Source organism: Pteronotus mesoamericanus, unplaced genomic scaffold (genome assembly GCF_021234165.1).
Source record: "Pteronotus mesoamericanus isolate MK-2021 breed Mesoamerican mustached bat unplaced genomic scaffold, CSHL_Meso_final contig_40, whole genome shotgun sequence".
Taxonomy (NCBI): Eukaryota; Metazoa; Chordata; class Mammalia; order Chiroptera; family Mormoopidae; genus Pteronotus; species Pteronotus mesoamericanus.
The window spans coordinates 1,469,387-1,491,463 of record NW_026555150.1 but is presented as its reverse complement, the minus strand read 5'-3'; positions in this window follow the sequence as shown (position 1 = coordinate 1,491,463).

Sequence of the window (22,077 nt, the reverse complement as noted above, 5' to 3'; positions counted from 1 at the left end):
TTTTCATGACTTGCAATATTTGTTGCCATTTCCTTCTGGCTTATAGTGTTTCTCTTGAGAAGTCAGCTCCTAGCCATATTTCAGCCCCCTTGTATGTTACTTTCTCCTTCTCCCTTGCTGCCTTGAGGATTCTCTCTTTTTCTTTGGCATTTGCCATTTTAATGATGATGTGTCTTGGAGTCGACTCCTTTGAGTCCTTCTTTAGTGGCCTCCTCTGTGCCTCCTGGATCCACGAGAGCCTTTCTCTCCTCAAATTAGGGAAATTTTCCATCATTATTTTTCGAGGAGGTTCTCTATCCCTTGATCCTCTCTTTTCTTTCTGATATGCCTATTATGTCGATATTATTGCGTTTCAGGTGTCCTGCATTTCCCAAAATGCCTCTTCATTCTTTTTGAGTCTTTATTCCATTTCTTGTTCTTTCTGGGAGCTTCTTTCTACCTTATCCTCCATATCACTGATTCGATCCTCGGCTTCATCCAGTCTGCTTTGGATTCCTTCTACTGTGTTCTTCAATTCAGAAATGGTATTCTTCATATCCTCTTGTGTCTTCTTGATAGTTTCTATGTCCTTTTCCAGGCTGATATAGTTTTCTGTAAGATCCTGATAGTTTCTATGCAGTTTCTCATAGTTTCTTTTGAGCTGCCTGAGCTCATCGACCTTCCTTAGAACCATTGTTTTGAATTCAGTATCTGATAGTTTCCTTGCCTCTATTTCATTTAGCTCTCTCTGTGGGGAGTCCCCCTTTCCACTCATTTGGGGGGAACTTCTTTTTCTTCCCATTTTTGTGAGAGTCTGTTAAGTATTTTTGTCCTTTACTTTTCTTTCTGGGCCTGCCTCTGATGATGTCAGGTGTTGACCCTTTATGACCTTGGGTTGTTTTTTTTAGCCTTCCAGGGGTCTACTGTCTGTGTCTGACTCCTGCTTGGGATAGCTCTGTGACCCCTTTGGTCAGGGCTGGGCTATTTTTTGGGATCACTCTGCATTCTCAACCCGGTTCCTTGAGCGCGCTCCCGGTGTGGCAGGATCGCCCGCCTGCCTCGACTTGCATGGGCTTTCCCCAGACCAGGGGGCTTATTCGCAATCTCGCATACTCATCTGTCCTCCCTGGCCATCAAGCTCCCTGGCACTGGTCAATTTATGGTCTTCTATTGTGTGTTTTCCCCGCTTTTGGCTCTTTGGGTGCATTGCTTGCCCTCACAAAATGGGGACTACAGAAATTAGAGGAAGTCAGCTCCAGGACTTTCCAGTTAATCCTGTCTCTGGTCTCTCCTCCAGGGACTCTGGGCAGCTCTACTAATTTTGTGGGCCGCTCTGCAATCTTGGGCGGGCGGGTCAATTTACGCCTGCCCTGGCCGCTCTGTGCACTCCCTCGCAGGCCGTATCGGTGCCAACCTGTGGGAGGTCTTGCCCGCCAGTGCAAGCATTCACCAGCCCGGGTGGGTCACACACACACTTGCCAACCCTCGCCGGTCACTCGACGCAAGTGTGCGCACCTGCACTGGGTGTTTTTCTTTCTTTCTTTCTTAAATGCAAATTGATTTTATTGTTTTAAATGTCAGTCTCAGAAATTAAGCTAACATGGTAAAAGCACAGAAATAATCAAGTAGATCAATGAAATATAATGAGCCTTACAGAAACAAAGGTATATATCTGTCTAACTATGTAATATATATTAATATATGATTAAATTGATATTTCAAAACAATCGTGAAAATAAGGCTTATTCAACAAATAAGGTGCATGGACCACTGTTACTTGAAATAAAAGAAATATAGAGCCCTATTTCATACATTATACAAGAAATATTCAGGTGAGTTAAAAATGAAAATGTAGAATCTAAGGATTTTTAGGAGAAAATTCAAACTAATATTTTTCTTATCATGAAGTAAAGTATTCAAACCAAGAAGCTATAAAGTAAAATATTGACAATATGGCTATATTAAACATTTAAGACTATACAATTATATATATATATATATATATATATATATATATATATATATATATATATATATATATATAAAGTTAATGGACAAGCAATTAAAATGGGAATGTATTTGCCACACATCTAAAAATGGTTAATAGTTGTTGTTGTTCATTTTTTTAGGGAAAATATTTCTACAAACCTTTAATTGATAAATGGATAAAGAATACCAAAAAGTCATTTAAAGCTTTTTAAAAATAATAGAAATAGGCAAGAAATACACAACAATTTTGGTTTCAACAAATAATAAACTAATATTTAAATAACACATTATTGTCACAATCACATTAATAAGTATTATAAATATTGGTAATATCAAATATTGGGGACTGTGAAAGCAACTGGGTATGCATAGACTCTTTTTCTTCATCTTAAAGCAATCTCTTTAGCATATTTTGCAGTGCTGGTTTGGTGAAGGTGTATTCTTTTAGCCTCCTTTTGTCTGGGAAACTCCTTATTTCACCTTCCATTTTCATTGAGAGCCTTGCTGGGTAGAGCAGTCTTGGTGCAGGTCTTTGTTTTCCATGACTTGGAATATTTCTTGCCAGTCCATTCTGCCTTGCAGTGTTTCTGCTGAGAAGTCAGTTGCTAGCCATATCAGGGTTCCCTTATATCTCACAACGTCTTTCTTCATTGCTGCCTTTAGGATTCTCTTTGTCTTTGATATTTGCCATTTTAAAGATGATGTGTCTTGGAGCAGGCCTCATTTGGTTCCTCTTGAATGGGACCCTCTGTGCTTCCTAGACTTGTGTGCCTTTTTCTCTTCTCCCATTAGGGAAGTTTTCCATCATGACTTTTTCAAAGAGTTTCTCTATCCCTTCGTCATTCTCTTCTCCTTCTGGTATCCCTATTATACGGATATTATTATATTTCAGGTTGTCCTGCAATCCCCTCAATGTCTCTTCATTCTTTTTTAGTCTTTTTTTCATTTTTACACTCTTTCTGGGAGGTTTTTTCCTACCGTGTCCTCCAGCCCGCTGATTCAATTCTCTGCTTCATCAAGCCTTCTTTCGATTCCTTCTACTGTGTTGTTCAATTCAGAAATTGTAATCTTCATTTCCTCTTGTCTCTTGTTGATTGTTTCCATGTCCTTTTTCATGCTAATAGAGTTTGCAGTAAGTTCCTTGTAGTTCTCCTGTAGGTTTTTTGTAATTCTCTCTGAGCTCATTGAGCTCATTGCGCTTCCTTAGAACTGTTGTTTTGAACTCAATATCTGATAGTTTACTTGCTTCTGTTTCATTTAGTTCTCTTTGTGGGGATTCCTCTTTTCCCTTTGAGTGGTGGGTATTTCTTTGTCATGCCATTATTTCTGTGACTCTTCTTTTTTGCTTCTGCTTCTTAAGTTCATCTGTCTTGATTTCCTGACTTTTTGGTGTGAACTTCTATGGTAGGAGACTGTTGTTTTTACTTTCTGGATCTGCCTCTCATGATGTCAGATGTTGTCCCTGTCTGACCTTAGGCAGTCTGCTTGAGGCTTCCAGGAATTTACCATTTTTGGCTGTCTCCTTCAGCTGTTAATCTAGTCACTCTGCACTCATCAGGCCAATTTAGACAGGTCAGGCCAGGGCAGAGTCCCTCCTGGGGGTGGGATTATTGAGTCCTCTCACACTGATGCTGCTCAGGGAAGTGGTCTCTGCCTGAGCATGATTGCTGCTGCCGTATGGGGGATGAGTCAGCACCGAGATCCCACTGGCTACTTTTTCAGTTCCCTCCCTAAAGCCTCCTTCCCCAGTCTCCCCTCAGGTGTCTCTAGCCCACTCTGTCACTGCCTTGGCCAGATATCAGGGTAAATGGCTACAAATAAAAATTTTGTGTCGGCCATTTAAACATCTCTTTGTGCCTCTAGCCGCCCCTCTCTGACAGAGAGCAACCCTGCTGCTTTTCTCAGCTGACTGTATTCCGTGTACTTTTTGGGCTCTGGTGCTGTAGGCTGGAGATCCCTACTTATGGTTTAGACCCCACTCTTCTCAGGGGGATACAACTGGCCCTTTCAATATCCCTCTGTTGCTGCCTCCTATTGATGCTCCAACGGCCTTCTTGAGTCTACCACACTCCTTACCTGTTAGATTGTGGTAAAGCTGATTCTTCTTTCACTGAGGTTATAAGGCTCCTCTCTCACTATTGTTCAGTTGTTTGTTCCAGGTGATTTCTACACAATTTAGTTGTAAGTCCAGGTTTTTCCTGGTAGGAGGTCAGTGTGACTTACACTCACTCCTCTGCCATCTTGATTTTCAAGCAGATTCTTTTGATGCAGAATCATTTTGAATTCAAAAGCCACACTGTGCACATGCTCACTCAACAGCGTGTACCATCTCCACTGATGATACAGTGAAGTCATTGTTCTTCTTACATGTGCATTCTAGTCCACTCTCCTTGGCTTCTAGGTTACTTCAATGTTGTATAAATTGTTCTTGTTATTTTTAGAATGGCTGGACTTTTTCTGGACAGATCTGGCATAGCATTATTATTTAAATGGTACTCTTTTTTAAAGAACATCCTCACTTGAGGATATGTTTATTGATTTTTAGATAAGGGGAGAGATAAAGTGGGGGAAACATTGATGTGAGATGGAAATATTGATGTGAGAAACATTGATCTGTGTGGCTTGGGAATGAACTCACAACCTAGGTATTTGTTCTGACTGGGTATGGAACCCACCACTTTTTGGTTTATGGAACAATACTCCAACCAATTTAGCCATTTGGCCAGGGCTCTAACTGTGATTCTTTATTGGATAACTTACTACAGTTATTGAGAACTGTGAACACATCATCCACTTTTGTCACAAGATGGAGTTGGTATGTAAATCTACTCAGGGACTTTTGAAATTGTCTGCTGGTTGTGGTGGTTGTCTAAATGGTGGAAATTCTTTCTTTTTCAAAAAAGAAAATACATTTATTGTTTTTCTAACTGTAAAAATTTATACATGCTTCTATTAACAAAAGTTAAACAATCAAAATATTAAAAAGGATAAAAATCCCCTGAATTTCAACCCAGTGATATCTGTGATTAATATTTTGGAAAAACTTCAAAATTTTACCTCTCGGTCTATGCCCATGTGTGTACACAAAAATTCTATAGCTCTGGCTGATGCAGTTCAGTGGGTTGAGTGCCAGCCTTGGAACTGAAAAGTTTCCAATTCAATTGCCAATCAAAGAATATGCCTGGGTTGTGGGCCAGGTCTCCAGCTGAGGGTGTGCAAGAGGCAACCGGTTGATGTTTCTCTGTACATTAATGTTTATCTCCCTCTCTTTCTCCCTCCTTCTCCATCTCTCTAGAAAAAATCTATAAATGGGACAATTCTATAATGCAGATTTTTTAAATTTTTTATTGGTGTGAATTTCGTTACTAGATCATATAGGTTTCAAGTGTACATTTCTATAATAATAAATCTGTATATCACACTGTATATCTATAACAAAATGTTTCACTCCACAATACACCATGTATTCTTAAACTGTATTATGTCTTATCTCTCACTGGAGTCAAAGTGTTTGATTTTAATTACAGACTGCTGCTAGCTAAAAAAAAATGTATTACTTATTAGTGTACTAGGAAATTTAATGGTAAATTGTACAGTCATAATGAAAAGTTTTTGTCAAAGAACATTGCATTAATCTGACCATCAACAAAGTTTTGTTGCATGTTAATTATAATGTTAACTTACCAATTAAACTCAAGTTGATAAGAATGTAGTGAGTTTCTAGTATGTACAAATATATACTGGGTATTGAGGGTGAGTACAAGAAAAGGAACAGAGATGGTAAGACAGCTCCTGTTCTCCAGGGGCTCACAATTTTTGGGAAGAGACAGTCAACTCACTGTGATAGAAAGCATAATGAAATAAAAACTGTACAACATTTAAAGAATAAAAGAAACCAACAGAGTCAAGATGGAAGGAGGGAGGAGTGGGTGGGGAAAGGTAAGGGAAGGGTCATGTCAAGGAACATATATTAAGGACTCACGGATAAAGCCAAAGTGGGGAAGGACTGAGGGAAGAAGATGTGGGAGGGGGACAGGAGAAAGTGGTGGTGGGAAGGCGGAGACAAATGTATTTGGACAAAAAAAATAAATTAAAAAAATACATTTAGAAATACAATGTGAAAAAAATAAAAAATAATTTTTTAAAAAATTTAATTAACAAATACCAAAAAAAAAAAAAAATAAGGTGGAATTCATCTCAGCAGGAAAAGAAAAAGAAGTAAAAGCTGTAAAAGAAGAAAAAGCAAGTCATGGGATTAACTTATCTTTTGTGGTAGAATTATTTATGTATATCTTACTCATCCCATATAGAACTATAGTTTATTTTGTTATAGTATTATTTAGGATTTTCAACAGTGCCTATCACATAGTTGTTAATAGTACAACTATTGAATAGTACACTGCACTCCAATTGTGAGCTCAGAAGCCCATAGAAGTCTGTTTTTTTCTTTACAGTGATATGACTATCTGTAGTATAGTTTAAATCTTTTGAGTTTGAGTGTGCAAAAAAATAAAGAAGTAAATATATTGTATTTTTAAATTTTGTTTAAAAATAATTATGAAGGAAATCAATAGTCAATAAGAAAGTCAACTACCACACCCTAATTTTGAGCCAGTAGTTTTCTTTATCTTGACCTCACTGGGTTACACTTGTGTTCATCCAGTTCCAGCATCCTGTGATCCCTACTTTGACTAAAAGATCTCCTTAAGAAACTTCCTCATTTCTCTACTTCTCAGAAAGTTTTCTCAAAATGAGGTTAATATGCACCATTTTCTTAAATAGTAACTAATATCACTCAACTCACAGTCTTTCACCAACCCACTTCCACTGAGATTTTCTTCCCACCATTCCACTGAATCTACTTTTGTCAATATCAATGGCTTTCACTTTATTAGATCCAGTGAATACCTCTCTATCTTATCTCTCTATCCTCATCTCCTAAACCTCTCTGCAGCATTAAATGGTTGATAATTATCTTGTTCTCAAAATTCAATCATTTGTTCTCCATGACACCATGCTTTCTTGGCTTTCTTCCTAGTTCTTTGTATTCTCCTCCACAGATTCCTTGCCCTGTCTCCACTAACTGAGTGCCATACACTAATTGCTGGAATGCCTGCTCATTAATGACTATGTTTTCATCATATATGATTTAATGAAATCCAATGACTCTAAATACAACTATATACCAAGGACATGTCCTTTTATATCTTTACATCTGAACATCATACATTTACATGAAACTTCACACTTGACACCTCTAGTCCAATGCTTAACAGGAAACTGCAAGTTAATTTGTCTAAATCTGAAGCCTAATCCAGGACAATTCTCTCTACTATGTTGCTGAATAAATTACTAGAATGTTCTACAAACACTGAAAATATTGACGACGGAATTTACCAGAAAATAATTTTTTTAAGGATACTGCCAAGAAACTCATTTTTATCCTAATGAATAGCAGACTGGTTTTCAACTGTGAAATTTCCATTTTTTCATACTTTATAATTTTCTGCTGAGAATTACTCTTTTTCCATGTTTTTAGAGTATTCTCCTTTTCCTCACTGAGCATGGTTGTAATAGCTACTTTCAAGGTTTTATTTTATAATTCTATCATCTAGGTAATTTGAGGGTTATCATCTATTGACTTTCTTTTCCCTTGAGAAATGGACACATTTTTTGACTCTTCATATGACAAAATATTTCAAACTATGTCTTGGGTTTTGAATAATATGTGATAAGATCCTGTGTCCTTTTAAAATTCTCAAGAGAATATTAATTTTGGTTTTGGTTTTGTTTTAGCAGGCAATCGACCTGGTTGTTCACACTACAGGTTATTTCTCACCTTATTTAGGCAATAGTTTCAATGCCTGTTCATTTTTCAAAGCTTTTCCTCAAGTCTTCAGCTCTACCCTGCACATAAAGCCCTCAGTGGTCAGTCTTGGACTAAGGTGGCATTGGGTACTGCAGTTCCATTCCTTTTACAATTAATGGATTGATTGATTATATTAAAGTTACTGGGGTGACATTGCTTAATAAGATTATATAAGTTTCAATTGTACAATATTATAATACACCATGTGTATATTCCATCGTGTGTTCGTCATCCAAAGCTTAGCGTCTTTCCATCACCATATATTTGAGCCCTTTTTCCCTCTTGCAGTTTCATTCTATTTTTTTAAATTTTCATTTTACTGATTATGCTATTACAGTTGTCCCAATTTTCACCCTATTCCCCTCCACCCAGCTCCCCCTACTCCTTCTAGTGATCCTCCCTCCTCTGTTAATGTCCATGGGTCATGCATATAAATTCTTTGCCCCTTGCCTATTCTGTAACTACCAATTTGTACTTCTTAATCCCTTCACCTTTTCCCACATTCCCCCAGACTCCCCTACCCACTGCCCACCATCCCAATGTTCTCCATATCTGTGAATCTGTTTCTCTTCTGCCTAGCTGCTTAGTTTGTTTTTAGATGCAATTGTTGATAATATTATTTATTACCATTTTGATGTCCATAGCTTTGATCTTCCCATCTTAAATATGTCCGTTTAACATTTCATGTAATAATGGTTTGGTGATGGTGAACTCCTTTAGTTTTATGTTTTCTGAGAAGCACTTTGTCTGTCCCTTGATTCTAAATGATAGCTTTGCTGGATAGAGTAATCTAGGTTGTAGGCCCTTGCTTTTCATCACTTTGAATACTTCTTGCCAGTTCCTCTAGTCTGCAAAGTTTCTTTTGAGAAATCAGCTGACAGTCTTATGGGGACTCCTTTGTAGATAATTATCTGCTTTTTCCTTGCTGCTTTTAAAATTCTCTCTTTATCTTTTACCTTTGGCATGATGATTATGATATGTCTTGTTGTGGTCCTTTTTGTGTCCATCTTGTTTGGGACTCTGTTTTTCCCGGACTTATATGTCAGTTTCCTTCATCAAATTAGGGAAGTTTTCTTTTATTTTTTTCAAACAGGTTTCCAATTTCTTGCTATTTCTCTTTTTCAGGCACTCCTATATTGCAAATGTTAGAATGTTTAAAGTTGTTCCAGAGGCTGTTTAAGCTATCCTTGATTTTGTTTTATTGTTTTTACTTGCTGTACTGATTAGGTGCCTTTTGCTTTCTTATGTTTCCAAATCATTGATTTGATCTTTGGCTTCATCCATTCCAGTGTTGATCTGCTGTAAATTATTGTTTCTTTTCTTTTTATTTCAATTAGTGTCTCCTTCATTTCTGATTGGACCATTTTTATTTTGTTGAGGTACCCAATGAGATCCTTGAGCATCCTTATAACCAGTGTTTTCAACTCTGCATGTGATCGATTTCTTATCTCCATTTCATTTAGTTATTTTCCTGGAGTTTTGTTCTGTTCCTTCATTTGTGCCATATTTCTTTGTCTCCTCATTTTGGCAGCCTCCCCGTGTTTATTTCTATGTATTAGGTGGAGACACTTTGACTCCGTGTCTTGGTAGTGTGGCCTAATGTAGTAGGTGTCCTGTAGGATCCAGTGGTACAAATTCCCCTATCCCCCAAGCTGGCTATCCATGTGGATTGAGTAGTCCCTCTTCTTATAGTTGAATCTTGATTGTTGTCAGCAGATCAATGGATGGGATTTACCCAGGCCAGACAGCTATTAGGACTGGCTGTGAGCACTGGTCAGCAACCACCTCCCTTCTTAGTTTGTGGAGGTGGTCAGATGGTGGTGCAATGTGATTTGTAACTGTCTGTTGGGTGCGTAGGCTCTAGGGTTTTTGGGTGGTGCAGGCCAAGGTGATCCACCACCTGTGTTCTGTCTGGGGCCTCTTGGTGTAAGCTATAAAGTGATCTGCAGATGACTATTACTAGGGCCAGTCTTGCGGTTACTCGGAGAGAGGTACGGTGGTTGGATTCAGCTGTTGCTTGTTTGAGTGGATTTAAGAAGGTCCGAAGCCTGTGCCTAGCCCAGCCATTCATATGGAAAAGCCACTGTTACCATCTTGTATGGGTCCATAAGTTGGATAAGATGGAGCCTCAGGTAATCATCAGTGCAGGGTTAACCATGTGAGCCAGCTTGATGGAGACCAGAGATGGTTCCACTGCACTGTGGGTCTGCGTCGGGGAGGGCTCAGAAAAGGAACAATGGCCAATGTCTGCAGTTCTGTCTGAGAGGAAGCTATCTCCCAGCTCTCACCCTGATGACAGACACTTCAATTCCTCCCCATATTCCACTGGTGAAATTCAAGGTGCTTCCTCAGGGCTGGATCCTAGAAGCAGTGAAACTGAGTATGTTGCTGTGTGGAGGCATCCAAGAAGAGATGCCTGAGAATACCACAGTTTTTTCTGCTGACCGAACTTTCACTGGTTTTTACAGCCAGGTGTAATGGGGACTTATCTTCCTGGCACTGAACACTGAGCTGGGTGGTCTAGTTTGGGGCTGGGATCTCTCACTCCTGAGATATCCCTCTGTTTTATATCCACCACATGTGGGTTTGAGACAAGTCCATTCCAAATCTCCACCCCTCCAGCCCCCCTATCCATCCAGGTGAATGTGGTTTCTTTAACTTAGTTGTTAGACTTCCATACAGCTCAGTTTTCTGATGATTCTGAGTGATATTTGTTTTGTAGTTTAGCTGTAATTTTTCTGTGTTTTTGCAAGGACGTGAGCTGCAATTACCTATGCCTCCATCTTGAACAGAAGTTCTGCAACTTGAATCTAAAGCCTGTGTTATGTTTTTCTGTTTGTCTGTTTGTTTCTATTCTATGTATGCATACTTTGGAGATGATCCTGGGACTTAATTGGTTCATATACAATATTTGAAGACCACTACTTTAGCTTTAGCTTCTATCTATACCTCTTCCCACCTCTTTAGGTCATTGGGTATATTTTTCCATGTTCCTCTAGTCAGAGACTGTTTTTTCTCTCAGGAATTTAGGTGTGCATATTGCCTCTTCTACTGCCACAGTAGCTATGCAACTTCTTGTTTGGAACTAGCCTCAGAGCAAGACCAAAGGAGAGAAAAAGGAAAAATGGAAAGAAAAACAACTCAGGGATTCTTCACACATTCTCCAACTTACAGAATCCCATTTTCCTAGTCCTCTGGCTAGAAAGAGATGATTTTTTTCTCAGAGGTTTTGCTCTCTGTACTTGAAGTGAAGTTCTGGGAATTGGTTCACCTTTCAGTGAAAGCCAGTCAATAAACAAGAAAATATTTTTTTAGTGGTAGAAAAAACAAACTTTCCTTCCATTGTTTATTTTTTAGTATCTTTAGGCAGTTGATTTTTTTAAAGATTTTATTTATTTACTTTTACAGCAAGGGGAAGAGAAGGAGAAAGAGAGGGAGAGAAATATCAATGTGTGGCTGCCCCTCACACACCTCATCACTGGGTACCCAGCCCACAACCCAGGCTTGTGCCCCAACTAGGAATCAAACTGGTGTCCCTTGAGTTTGCAGGCTGGCACTCAATCCACTGAGCCACACCAGCCAAGACTGGCAGTTGATTTTTATATTCTGTCTAGTAGTTTTAGTTGTAATCAATTGGGAAATAGATTGCAGTGACTTAACCTTAGTCAATACCAGAAGTCTCACCATCTTCTTTATTCATTCATTCTTATTTGTTTTCTGTCTTCTCCTATTACAATGGAATTTTCAAGTATACTCTCATAATTACTGCTGAATTCACAATGCCACAATCAGTATTTACTGAATAATGAATTATCAATATATATTTGTTAAATGCATTAATTATCTAATTAATATGTATTTCTACTTCCATTAACTTTCTTCTAAAAATAGTATGGTTTTAGTACCTCTCAAGATCTTGGCTCATTTCATTATGCTATTTCTTTTTCATGATACTGGAAAGTAGTCCATCCATTGTGTTTAGTTTAGGGAGTAGATGTTAGAGTTAGAGGGTCACCTGAAAATATTTTATAGAAGGTGTACAAAATTAAAGAAAACTGAGCTGTTATCTTGTGTAGGCCCTAAATCAACCTCAACTTGCTTCTATTAGCATTGTCATATATTAAAAATCTTTCCAAAAGTAACTCAAGATCTCTAAAGAATTTCAAAAATTCTAAACAACACTTTTTAAAAAAATCTGTTCTCAGAAGCCAGCATCTTAGTAAGATACTCCTTAACAATTTAAACATTATGTAAGCTGCTGTTTACCAGTTCTGAACTTTTTTCCTTTCTGGAGATAAGATATTAAAATGGCCTATTATTTAAAGAAAAGAACACTATGGCTATCTTTGCCCTTGTTATGCACTGAGGCAATTAATTTGACTTTCCATATGCACAGAGTGATCATTACACTAGCAGTAGAACAAGAACAAAATGAACTAAATTTAATAAGTAGCTGGGCTTTTGAAAAATGCAGTACATCTAATAGCAAGTATCATAGAGACAGTGTCAACAAATCTTTTCTGTATCTGACAGATGAATATCCAAGCAGCCCTGAAATTGTTTGAGAGTCCAGAGGGTGAAAGGATCCCAGAGCACCTACCTGGAAAAACAGTTTAGGGTCTTTCTACCTCTACCTCTTCAACTGTATCTTTTAGAGTTTGTCTAATTTATGTGAACTATTTCTGGCATTCTATTGGATAATTTAAAATATAGAATTAAATTAATGTTCACCATTATATACAATGACCATATAGTTCAAATAATGATATATTCAAGAAAAAAAAGTGCTATTGATAACTATAGTAGGAAAGTAGGAATAAACTGGAATTTTTCCTATACAAACCTGGTTGTATGGTTTGTCTGTATGATACAATATAGGCATTATCATGTACCATCTATAATATCCAATTCGGCTAAACTCACTGAATATACTAAAACTCATTAAGAGTAAAAAAATTCTATTGCATACATTATAAAACCACAGCCCTAATGATATTCAAAAAAGAGAAATCAGTTATAATTTTATGTAGGGACCTTAAACATTACTTTTAAGATAAACAGTTAAAGAAAAATTAAGAATTATTCCTGACATAACAGTATGAACTATCTTTCAGGTTAACCAAATAACCCTCATTTATGAGTAAAGTTTTAGGTAGACTTCTTGCTAATACATAGAAGAAATGATAGAATTAGAAAAATTAATATAGTTGCAATTCCCAATGAATTAATTTATTCAAGCAATAATCATCAATGACTGAAATGATTAAATGAAAAATTTGGGGGAAATTCTATAATAGAGAAATTACACCAATATCCTTATCACCCAAACCCACTGAATGCTGTATATCAATAAGTGTAAGAAAACAAGGCATTATGTGCCTCTTGACATGATGCAATACAAATTGTAAACTACAACCTGTTACATATTCTTACCAAAATCAAATAGAATCTAGAGCTAATAAGTCCTTAAGAGATGATTTCTTATTTATAGAAAATAAAAGGGCAGAAGCACAAGTTAAAAAATACGTGGGGAAAATACCATCTAGATTATGAGATATACAGTATTACAAGAAAACTGAACTTAATTCTTCAAGTAACTAGGATAAAGAAAAACATAAAAGAAATGTTCTTGATTTAAAAATGTAAAATATATTTAATCAAACACAATGTGTTGGATTTTAATTCAGCAAAACAAATTCATATAGGTGTTATTTTAGACAATCATGTATATTTGAGTATTATAAACTGAATACCACTATGCTGATATATTACCTTTCTTAATCCAATCTTCACTCATTCTTGTCCTTGGAGTTTGATTTCTGTGGCTTACATAAAAGATGTTCGGTCATCATGGAAAACTCAATTAAGCTACAGTCTCAAGATTCTGACCATTGCTTCTCTCTTCTTGGTCATTTAGGCCTAGTATTGGTAATGGGTCCCCAGCGTACTGCCCTATCCCTTGCTGTTTTCCTAACTTTGGTCATACCTTTACCTCCATAAATAGCCATTCTATTACAGTGTGTTTATTACATTATGAAGGTGAAATTTGTTTTATATCAGTACCTTGGGTATAAAATAAGAAAATTTAGTCAATATTCATGTGTGTGGCAACACTGTGTTTTTATAAAAAAACAAAACAAAACAAAATATGGTTTTGAAAATGTATACTAAAGTATATTGAAGTTAAATTACAAGATGTTTACAATTTTCCTTAAAATATTTGTCTAGAAGAGGTAGGAAGGTTGTAGATAAGACATGAGTACCAAAACTTGATAACCCTATAATGTAGATATTAGGTATAGGGAGGAATGTTTTATTTGTCTCTATATTTGTGCATGTTTAAAATATCTAAATCTAAAAAGAAGTAATTTATGCAATTTGCATTGCAAGAGAAAAGTTACTATATAAGCATATACCTGTATTTTTAGAAAAATGTAAGCCTAAAATAATCGTCAACATATGAAGATTTTTGAAGTTATTTCTAAAATTGAAAAAAAAGATCATGCTGAATTAACCCAAATTTTTCCAAGTTTTCTTGATGATCAGTGAAAACATGTGCAGAAATGTTAATAAGGAATAGAAATTTAGTCCTAAATAGAATGAAGGGCTATCGGCCATATATCAATACCAAATAAAGAATCTGATTGGGCCTGCTTGACTATGTATTCCTTAAATCAATCAGTTTAGCTAAGGGGATGAGTACCTTGTATATTTTGGCCACTATTGTTAAAAACAGATATAATTGATTTTGAGTCATAGCTACTTTTTAAATATAAATCAGGGAAATGAGCACTTTAAAGTACCGTTCATTGATAAAAGTTTGGAAATTACAGCAAATGGGCAGGGAGGAAAAAGCAGGGGTAGTAATACTTATATCAGACAAAATGGATTTCAAAACAAAGGCCATAAAAAGAGACCCAGAAGGACACTTTATAATACTCAAAGGAAGAATCCATCAAGAAGGCATATATGTTGTAAAGTTATGTGCTCAAAACATAGGAGCACTCAAATACATAAGGAAAATCTTGGAGGTCTTAAAGAAATATATAGACAGTAACACAGTGATAGTAGGGGACTTTAAAACTCCACTGTAAACAATGGATAGCTCTTCAAAATAAAACATGCACAAGGATATTGTGGAACTGAATGACACATTAGATAAAATGAGCTTAAATGACATATATACAAACTTTCATCCCAAAGTTGCAAAATACACATTCTTTTCAAATGAACAGAGATAATTTTCAAAGATAAACCACGTGATAGGATACACAACAAGCCTCAACAAATTCAAGAAAATTGAAATCATAACAAGCAAATTCTTAGACCACAAGGGCTTGAAAATACAAACCAACCTCAAAGAAAAAACTCAAACATTCAAACATATGGATACTGACTCGCATACTTAAATAATGAATGGGTCAATAATGAGATCAAATAAGAAATCAAAAAGTTTCTGGAAACAAATGAACATGAATACACAACAGTCTAAAACCTATGGAACACAGGGAAGGCAGTCCAGACAGAGAAGTTCATAACAACACAGGCCTACTTAAAAAAAGATAGAAACATTTCAAATAAATGACATAACACTACAACTTAAAATACTGGAGAAACAACAACATATAAAGCCCGGAGCAAATAGAAGAAAGGAAATAACCAAGATCACAGCAGAACTGAATGACATAGAGACTGAAAGACTGATTCAAAGGATGGAACTAGAGAGCATTATGCTAAGTGAAATAATCCAGGGGGAGAAAGACAAATACCATATGCTCTCACCTATAAGTGGAACCTAACCAACAAAACAAAGATGCAGGGAAAATAAGACCAACAACACTGAAAGGAAAAGAAACCAACAGAGACAAGAGGGAAGGAGGGAAGGGTGGGCGGGGGAAAAGGAAGGGAAGGGGCAAGTCAAGGAACATATAGCAAGGACTCATGGACAAAACCAAAGGGGAAGAGTTGAGGGAGGGAGAGAGAGGGGAGAGAGGACAGGGGAAACTGGTGGGGGGAAGGCAGAGACAAATGTATTTGGAAAAATTAATTAATTAATTAAAATAAAACAAAGGATCAACAAATCCAGGTCCTGGTTCTCAGACAAGACAAGTAAAATGGACAAGCCTTTAAGTAGACTTACCAAGAAAAAAAGGGAGAAGACTCAAATATATAATATCAGGACTTAAAGAGGAGAAATAACAAGTAATACAACAGAAATAAAAAGGATTGTAAGCAATTATTAACAACAATTATATGCCAGGAAATTTAAAAATGTTGATGAAATTACAAATTTCTAGAAAAATATAAACCCACAACACTGAAGGAAGAAGAAGCAGAAAGCCTGAACAGACCGTTAACAGTTGGTGAAATTGAAGCAGTAATCAAAAAGCTTCCGGCACACAAAAGCCCTGGACCAGATGGTTTCCCAAGAGAATTTTACAAAACATTTAAGGGAGAGCTAATCCCTGTCTGTCTCAGACTATTCCAAAACCCCAAGAAGAGAGGAGATTCAAAAATCTTTTTAAGAGGCCACCATCATCCTAAGCGCAAACCAGATAAAGACAAAACAATGAAAAAAAAAAAAAAAAAAACTACAGGCCAATATCGCTGATAAACACAGATGTTAATATCCTCAACAAAATATTGGCAAACCACATCCAACAATACATTAAAGATCATCCACCATAATAAAATAGGATTCATCCCAAGGATGCAAAGATAGTTCCGTATTTGCAAATCAATAAACATAATACATCACATAAACACAAAGAATGACAAAAACCACATGATAATCTCAGTAGAGGCAGAAAAAGCATTTGGTAATGTACAGCACCCATTTATGATAAAAACACTAAGGAAGTGGGAATAAAGGGAGCGTACTTCAACATAATAAAGGCCATACATGAAAAACCTACAGCCAACCTCATACTTAATGGGCAAAAACTAAAAGCTTTCCCAGTAAAATTGGGAACAAGACAAGGATGTCTGCTTTCAGCACCTCTATTCAACATAGTGTTGGAAGTTCTAGCCACAATGAATAGACAAGAAAAGAAATAAAATGCATCCATATTGGAAAGGGGGAAGTAAAAATATTGTTCGCAGATGAAATGATAGTGTATATAGCAAAACCCATAGCTACAATAGAAAACTACTCAACCTAATAAGTGAATTTGGAAAAACATCAGGATACAAAGTCAATATTCAGAAATCAAAGGCATTTCTCTACACCCACTATGAAACATCAGAATCTGAAATTAAGGAAAAAAATTATTTTTGCTATAGCAACAAGAAAAAATAAAGTACTTAAGAATAAACTTAATGAAGGAGGTAATAGACCTTAGTGAGAAAACTACACAACACTGAAGTAAAAAATTAAGGAAGAATGAAATAAAGGGAAGCATATACTGTCTTCATGGATTGGAAGAATTAATATTATCAAAATATGCATACTACACAGAGCAATTTATACATTCAATGCAATCCTTATTAAAATAGCAATGACGTATTTCACAGACATAGACCAAATGTTTAAAAAAATTATATGAAACCATAAATGATCCCATATAGCTGCAGTAATTTTGAGAGAAAAAAGAAAAGCAGGAGGGATCACAATATCCAACATCAAACTATATTACAAGGCCACTGTAATCAAAACAGTCTGCTACCGGCATCAGAACAAACACATAGATCAATGGAACAAAATATAGAGCCGAGAAATAAACACATGACTCTATGGTCAAATAATATTTGACAAAGTGTGCAGAAGCATAAAATTGAGTAAAAATAGCCACTTCAACAAATGCTGTTGGGAGCACTGAACAGTTAAATGCAATAAATTGAAACTCGAATATCAACTTACACCAATGCAAAAATAAACTCAAGATAGATAAAAGACATAAACATAAGTCATGACACCATAAAAGTCTTAGAGGAGAATATAGGCAGGAAAATCACAGATACCCCATGAAGCAATATTTTTACTGATATGTGCCCTACAGCAAGGGACATAAATGAAAACATAAAGAAGTGGTACATCATCAAAATAAGAAGCTTCTGCATGGCTAAAGAAAATGTAAGCGAAGTGAAAAGTGAACCCAACATAATGGAAAATATATTTGCCAGTGATACATGAGATAGGGGTTTGATTTCCAACATATATATAAAACTCAGAGGACTCCACTCAAAGGAGACAAACAATCCTATTAAAAAATGGGCAAAGGTCTTGGACAGACACTTCTCCAAATAAGAGATAGAGAACCCAGAGACATATGAAAGGATGCTCAACATCTCTAGTCAGCAGAGAAATGCAAATAAAAATCACAATGAGATACCACTTCACACTGGTCAGAATGGCCATCATAAAGAGATCAACAAAAAAACAGGTGCTGGCAAGGCTATGGAGAAAAGGGAACCCTAGTACACTGTTGGTGGGAACGCAGACTGATACAGCTACTCTGGAATACAGTTTGGAATTTCCTCAAAAAGTTAAAAATGGAACTGCCTTTTGACTCAGTGATTCCACTGCTGGGATTACACCCTAAGAACACGAAAACAGCAATTCAAAAAACCCTATACATCCCAATGTTCATAGCAGCACAATTTGCAATAGACAAGTGCTGCAAGCAAGCTAAGTGCCCATCAGTAAAAGAGTGGATCAAAAAATGATCGTATATTTACACGATGGAATACTATGTAGCAGAAAGAAAAAAAGAGGTACTACCCTTTGCGACAGCAAGGATGAAACTGGAGAGCATTATGCTAAGTGAAATAAGCCAGGTGATGAAAAACAAAAAAACACATGATCGCAAACATAAGTAGCACCTACTCTGCAAGCACGCAGACGAGGAAAATATGACCAGCAACATTGAAAGAAAGAAGCAGCTGACAGGATTGAGAGGGAGGGAGGGAGGGAAGGAGGAAGGTACCTGGGAGGGGAAGAGGAAGGGTGAGAAGATGGAAAATGTTTGAGAGACACATGGAAGAACCAAATGTGGAGAAGGATTGAGAAGGGGAGGTGGAGGTGGCTGGGGCAGGGGAAAGTGGTGGCAAGTAAAGGGTGACAAATGTATTTGAAATTTTTTTTTTAAAAAAAGGAATGAATATTTTTTTTTAAAGTTTGGAAATTACAAAGTAGAATAAGAAAAATAATTACACCCATTAATAAACAAGTGGGACCTCATCAAAATAAGAAGCTTCTGCACGGCTAAAGAAAACATCAGCAAAATGAAAAGGGAGCCAACCATATGGGAAAAGATATTCGTCAATGATACATCAGATAGAGGTTTGATCTCCAAGATATATAAAGAACTCACTTGACTCCACTCCAGGAAGACAAACGGTCCAATCAAAAAATGGGCAAAGGACCTGGGCAGATGCTTTTCTAAGGAGGAGATACAGAGGGCCCAGAGGCATTTGAAAGGATGCTCAGAATCACTAGCCATCAGAGAAATGCAGATCAAAACCACCATGAGGTACCACCTCACACCGGTCAGAATGGCCATCATAAACAGATCAACAAACAATATGTGCTGGTGAGGCTGTGGAGAAAAGGGAACCCTAGTACACTGTTGGTGGGAATGCAGACTGGTTCAGCCACTATGGAAAGCAGTGTGGAATTTCTTCAAAAAGCTGAAAATGGAACTGCCGTTTGATCCAGTGATTCCCCTGTTGGGACTATACCCTAAGAATCCCAAAACAACAATACAAAAGAACCTATGCACCCCAATGTTCATAGTAGCACAGTTTACAATAGCCAAGTGTTGGAAACAACATAAATGCCCATCAGTAGATGATTGGATCAAAAAACTATGGTACATTTACACAATGGAATACTCCACAGCAAAAAGAAAAAAAGAACTACTAAACTTCACAAGAGCATGGCTGGAACTGGAGAGCATTACGCTAAGCGAAATAAGCCAGGGGGCGAAAGACAAAACCATATGATCTCTCCTGTAAGTGGAATCTAACCAACAATACAAAGATGCAAGGAAAAGAAGACCAGCAACACTGAAAGGAAAATAAATCAACAGAGACAAAAGGTAAGGAGGAAGGGGGGTGGGGGAAAAGGAAGGGAAGGGGGAAAGTCAAGGAACATATAGCAAGGACTCATGGACAAAACCAAAGGGGAAGAGCTGAGGGAGGGAAGGAGGGAGGGGGCATGGGAAAGTGGTGGGGGGTAGGCAGAGACAAATGTATTTGAAAAAATAAATTAAAAAAAAGAAAAAAAGAAAACATTAAATAAACTATATACTATTTTTTAAAAAAGAAAAATTAATTACACCCATTAGACTGTTGCCATGTAATATTAACTTTTTATTTGCCAGTGTATTGTCACTTAGTTTTCTTTTAATTTTTGAATTATGTTTATTCTATAGCAGTTAACTCAAATTTTCCCCCTTTACCCCCTCCACACATCCCACCCATCCCCCACCCCCAATCCCACAGTCAACTCTCACTCTGTTGTACATGACAATGAGTCATTCAAACAATTTCTTTGTCTAGTCCCTTCTTCTTCTTTCCACCATTGTCCTCTTTCCCCATCCCCTCTGGTCACTTACAGTCTGCTCCATGTTTCCATGACTGTGGTTTATTTTGTTCGTTAGTTTTTTTTTTTGTTGTTGAATAGATTCCATTATAGATGAGATCATATGGCATTTGTCTTGAGTTTTAAGAGAAAACACAAACTAATATTTTTCTTACCCTGAAGTAAAATATTCAAACCCAGGGCTCAATAAACCCAGGGAAGAAAATATTGACAATATGACTATATTAAACATTTAAGACTATATAGTAATAAACATATTTAAAAACTAAAGAACAAGTAATAGAATGGGAAAATATTTGCCATACATCTCAAAATGTGTTAATAGCTTTATTTTTTAAGGAAAAAATTCTACAAACTTATAATCAATAAATGGATAAAAAATACAAAAAATCATTTAAAACTTTTTTAAAATAATAGAAATATGCAAGAAATATACAAAAACAGGTTTAATTTCAACAAATAATAAACAAACAATTACAATAACACATTGTCACAATCAGATTAATATGTATTAAAAATATGGGTAACACCAAGTGTTGACAACTGTTAAAGGAAGTGGTTATTGACAGGCTCTTTTTCTTCATTTAAAGAAGTGCCTTTAGCATATTTTGCAGTGCTGGTTTAAAGGAGGTGCATTATTTTAGCCTTCTTTGGTCTGGGAAATTCCTAATTTCACCTTCCATTTTAATTGAGAGCCTTGCTGGGTAGAGCAGTCTTGGTTGCAGCCTTTTGCTTTTCATTGGAATGTTTTTTGCCATTCCCTTCTGGCTTCTACTGAATCTGTTGAGAAGTCAGCTGTTTGCCTTATTGGGGATCCCTTATATATTACTACCTTTTTCTCCCTTGTTGCTTTTAGGATTCTGTTTGTCTTTGATATTTGCCATTTTAATAATGGTGTGTCTTGGAGTAGGCCTCATTGGGTTCCTTTTGAATGGGATCCTCTGTGCTTCCTGGACTTGTGTGACTTTTTATCTCCTCCAATTAGGGAAGTTTTTCATCATTACTTTCTCAAACAGATTCTCTATCCCTTCTCCCTTCTCTTCTCCTTCTGGTAACCCTATTATATGAATGTTACTACTTTTTAGTTGTCCTGCATTTCTCTAAACGCCTCTTCATTCTTTTTTATTCTTTTTTTTTTTTTCATTTTCTTGCTTCCTCAAATAAGGGAGCTTTTTTCTACCTTATACTCCAGCTCACTGATTTGATCCTCTGCTTCATCTAGCCTGTTTTTAATTCCTTCTATTGTATTCTTTGGTTCTGAAATGGTATGCTTCATTTCCTCTTGTCTTTTATTGATAGTTTCTATGTCCTTTTACATGCTGATATAGTTTGTTGTCTGTTCCTTGTAGTTTTTGGTAATTCTCTCTGAGCTCACTGAGCTCATTGAGCTTCCTTAGAACCATTGTTTTGAACTCAATATCTGATAGTTTACTTGCCTCTATTTCATTTAGTTCTCTTTCTGGGGATTCCACCTTTCCCTTTGAGTGGCAGGTGTTTCTTTGTCTTCTCATTATTTGTTAGACCCTTCTTTTTTGCTTCTGCACCTTCAATTTATCTGTCTTGATTCCCTGACTTTGTGGTGTGAACTTCTATTGTAGGAGACCACTGTTTTTACTTTCTGGATCTGCCTCTGATGATGTCAGATATTGTCCCTGTCTGACCTTAGGCAGTCTCTTCGAGAATTCCGGGAATCTAC